This window comes from Myotis davidii, unplaced genomic scaffold, assembly GCF_000327345.1.
Source record: "Myotis davidii unplaced genomic scaffold, ASM32734v1 scaffold309, whole genome shotgun sequence".
In the NCBI taxonomy this organism is placed as follows: domain Eukaryota; kingdom Metazoa; phylum Chordata; class Mammalia; order Chiroptera; family Vespertilionidae; genus Myotis; species Myotis davidii.
The window spans coordinates 6,698,886-6,703,866 of NW_006383013.1; positions in this window are offsets into that span (position 1 = coordinate 6,698,886).

The window sequence follows — 4,981 nt, forward strand, 5'->3', positions numbered from 1 at the left end:
TGTTCTTTATTGGTGTTATGTCATTCTTTATCTCAGACTGTTCTTTTTTCATAGTTACTATATCTTTTTTCATACTGTTGAGCATCTTTAACATCATTATTCTGAACTCTGTTTCAGATAAATTTCTTATCTCTACTTCATTTATCTCTTCTTTCGCTAGTTCTTTCATTTGGGGATTGTTTCTTTGTTTCCTCATTTTGGTTGTTTGGTTTTGTGACTATGTTTTAGGCAGATCCTCTATACCTTCCAATCACTAGTGCAGGGCAGTATTAAAGGTTATTTCTGATTAATTGTTTCAGGCTAAGACTCAAAGCCTCCAGACACCTCTTCTGTCTACAGCAGCGGTTCTCAACCTGTGGGTCACGACCCCTTTGGGGGTCGAACGACCCTTTCACAGGGGTCACCTAAGACCATCGGAAAACACATATATAATTACATATTGTTTTTGTGATTAATCACTATGCTTTAATTATGTTCAATTCATAACAATGAAAATACATCCTGCATATCAGATATTTACATTACGATTCATAACAGTAGCAAAATTACAGTTACGAAGTAACAACGAAAATAATTTTATGGTCGGGGGTCACCACAACATGAGGAACTGTATTAAAGGGTTGTGTCATTAGGAAGGTTGAGAACCATTGGTCTACAGACTAATAGCATTCTGACTTGAATTGCTCCAGGCAATCATCCTCAGGTGTAGGGAGAGTTTTTTTTCAACAGGGTGGGGCAGTTGCTTCTGCCTGGAGGATAATTGTTACTTTTAATCTCTTAAGTAGCCTCAAGGCAAGGTGTTTTCCAATAGGGTCTGCCAGAGCACAAGGTGGATGGCTCCACAGGGAATTTTTGTGTGTTGGCCCTTCAAGAGGGTGACCGTACTTTCAGCTGCCACTTCCTGGCAGACAGCACCCTGCTGCTTTTCACAGCTAGATGTGGATACCCTCCTCAGATTTGGTGCTCCCTGCCCCAGGAAACTTGGGGTGTCTGCCTTCTGAGCTCTATTCCCCTAGTCCCCAGTCCTGGGTTCTGCTCTCACAGCTCCAGTCCACTTCACCCTTCCTCTTCTAGAGCACAAGGTCAGTGGCTCCACAGGGAATTTTTGTGCATTGGCCCTTTAAGAGGGTGCCTGAACTTTCAGCTGCCACTCCCTGGCAGACAGCAGGCCACTGCTTTTCACAGCCAGATGTTATGCGGGTACCCTCCTCAGTTTGGTGCTCTCTGCTGGGGAGCCCAGCTTCGGGATTATATCCCAGAGTTCTCACTGGCACCCCCCACAGCTGAGATATCTTTCTGGGACTTCAGTTGCCATCTGTGGATGCTCGGCCAGCCCTATCGCACCTCTGCCCCTCCTACCAGTCTCTATGAGGTTTCCACCTTCGGTTCTTGGATATCAGGGTTCTCTCCTGTGAGTTTTCCATTGATTATTCAGGAAGCCTTTCCATATTTCTGTTGTAATTTCAGCTTGTTCCTGGGAGCATGTCCTTGCAGCATCCTCCTACTCTGCCACCATTTTTAATCCCCCAAAGGGTTGGTCTTGATGAGGCTGAAAAGAAGAAGGAACAAGAGTAATTCCCTGCAAGGACCTGGCTCCTTCCCTTCTCCACTCCCACATCCCCCTCTCACACATCATACACACTTCCAAGTGCGAGATCTTGCTGATCAGATGCTGAATTGATGTTGAAGAATCTTTATTCAGATTTCCTGTTTCCAACTCAATCCTCTCAATGTCATTAATGCCTTCCTTCAGTCCACCCCCCACCCCTGTTTATGTTGATCTTTCCCTCCCGTGGCCTTTCACTGAGCTTGAAATTGGTAGAAGGTAATGGCGTTCTAACTGTTCTCCTGTAATGTGGTGCCCCCAGAGCAAGACTCATTTGTTGTCAAATGGATATTTTGTGCCAGAACATTTTGTGGGTAAAAAGAAAGACAGGGTCACTGAGCAGCTCAGAGCCTCGTGAGGAGGCTCAGGAATTATCTACCACATGTGGCTCAGATGTGCAGAAGGCTCACGGGAAGCCCAGAGCAAGGAGCAGCCGAGCACACCGGGGCGGAGGTCCTCTACTCTGTGCATTTACCCCAGCATCCCTTCCCTCCCGCTACCCATGTGCTTTCCAGCCCGTCACTCCATGATGCCAGCAGGCTCTCCTGGTTCACGTCCTTCCTCTCCTTCCACTGAAGAGCTGACATCACGCTCTCCCGGGTCAGTCCTCAGCTGTGAAGATGAGGGATGGGCGAGCCTGTGTTGTTATGGATAGAGATCACAGGTAGCGGAACAGGGCAGGCAGGGGTGTGACCAGCACAGAGGGAGGTCACATACCAGGAACACAGGGATGAGAACCTAGAGAAGATCTGGTTGGAAGATGTGTTATCTTACCTTGATCAGGTTGCTGTGAGATTCAAATGAGATCATACACTCGAGAATCCTTTTAATTTACACAATTATACACATAAATTAGTTATTTCTATTAGTCCATTTGACAGATAAGAAAACAAAAGAAAAGGAAAGGGGAACAATATCCCAAGATAAAAAGGCCCTGTTGGAATGTTGTCGGAAGGCCTGGGGCTGACTCCTAGCTGCTGTGATCCTGGGTCCATGTCTGAGCCCCATACCCACATTTATAACGTGGGATAATAATACACTGCATCAGAGGTTTTGGTGAGCAGTGAAGGAGGAGGTGTCTATGCAGACCTTAGCACTGTGCCTGGCACATACCAGGTATTTGATAACTAATATTTATTATTATTATTATTATTATTATTACTAGAGGCCCGGTGCACAAATATGTGCACAGGTGGGGTCCCTCTGAGTGGCCTGCAGGGCCCCACTCAAAACCACAGTCCAACCTCCTACCTGCCTCTCCTGCTCATCCTGGCCCCACTGTGCCTGCCATGGGCTTGTGCCCAACCAGTCCCAATCGGGAGAGGCTCGCCGCCGAGCTCACCCGCCATGAGCCCTACCTCTGGCCCCTTCCCAACGGGAGTGGCCTGCGGGATTGGGCTGAAACTGGCTCTCTGACATCCCCCAAGGGGTCCCGGATTACGAGAGGGTGCAGGCCAGACTGAGGGACTCCACCAGTACACGATCAGGCTGGGGAGGGACCATGGAAGGTTCCAGGTTGTGTTGGGCCCATCTCGCTCAGTCCTGATTGGCCTGACCCCAGTAGCAAGCTAACCTACCAGTTAAGAGCATCTGCTCCCCGGTGGTCAGTGTATGTCATAGTGAGCAGTTGAGCAGCCTTAGCATAGCATTAGCATATTATGCTTTGATTGGTTCTACAGTTTGGTCTATTTGCATATTGCCCTTTTATTATATAGGATTCGTTTACTACATAGATATTTGTAGCAGAGCTGCAGGTCTGTCTGCACTAGAAACAAGTGAGAAGAAAACATTTTCAAAGTGAAGTTGCCAGAGGCTGCAGTGATAGGTTAGAGCTCCTGGCATTTGAGTGATGATGGAGCAGGTGGGTAACAGCACAGGTTCAGGAGCCAGGAGGCCTGGGTTTGAATCCTGGTCCAGTCACTTAAATGTTGTAAGACCCTTGGCAAGTCACTAAGGCTCTCTGTGCCTCAGTTTCCTCCTTTCTAAAATGGGTTCTTGTGAGGAGTGAATGAGTTCATGTGCATTAGGCGTGTAGGACAGCGCCTGGCACACAGCGTTAGGAATTAAGCACTATTCGTGATAAAACCACTACGTGTTCTCCACTGCCATGGGCCAGGGCTCCTTCTCTCCTGTGCCGGTCCCTCAAACAGGACTCCTCGCCTTTCCCTCATCGGTGCATTCCCTGGCGTCCTCAGCAAATGTGTCTTGGATGGAAGGTGACAGAGAGTGCAGGAGATGATCTGAAACTCTCATGGTTTGCAGACAAATATAGAACTGGAGTTCACAGTGGAACTGATGGCCTCCCTCTCAGAAGATGAAAAATATTAGTGGAGGATTTAGGGAGATGGGCCCTCTCACCATCAGGAGGGGAAAAACACCAAGAACAACAAGGCCATCTTAACTGGAGAGAGCTGCAGCGGGGCCCCTGGGGTGGGAGAAGCTATGAGAGTAGGTTTGGACCTGGGACAGGCTCTGTCTGGATCCCAATTCCGTCATTCAGCAGCTGTTTGGCCTTCAACCCAAATCACGCTGGGCCTATTTTATCACCTGCAAAGTGAGGATAGTACCAGCCTCAAGGGAAACTTGAATGATTACATGAGATAAGAGCACAATGCCTGGCATTTAGAAAATGCTCAATTAATGTTTAAGTGAATGAAAAGGGCTTTTTAAAAAAATCAAACAAAACAGTGCTATTGTTGGAGGGAGCTGTGGACCCTTGAAAGCACAGCGCTGCTTACACTTATTGTCCACCGCTTGTCATTATCTGCGTCTCATTCCAGGAAGCGGGGGAGGCCTTCGCACAGCTTCCCAGGCCCTCAGTCTGAGGTTAATCAGAAATGCTGACGCCCAGACATGTGGGGACCTGGCCCCGCCCTCCCCCAAGGCCTTCTGCTGGCCAGCTGGCACAGAAACACTCTACATTTGCAGCTTCCATGGCCATCACGAGAACCGACTCCCTTTTATTGTTTTTCTTTTCCTAACGATGGAGCAATCGCATGATTTCCCCAGAAAAAACAACTCTGGAATCGGAGACCGTCTGGATTGAGCGAGGGTTCTCTGGTCCCCCTGCCTGAGCCCCTGGAGGGAAGCTGGACGGCTGGGGGGTGCGCTGGGCAAGAAGCAGGGCCGGCATGCTCACCCCAGGCTGGACAGAGGAGCAGGTGGTGTTTCAGGATTAAAAACAGTTCGATTCTAGCAAACCAGGAGCTCACAGTGGCTGAGTGCTTAGGACCAGGCACCTCAGCGGGGTCATCAAGACAATTCAAGAGGGGTGTTTATGATCTTTCTCAGACACCAGCGAGGATAATGAGGCGCAGAGAGGTTCCGGGGTCTCGGGCGCACACAGCATTCAGGGCCTTTGCTAGCATTGCACCC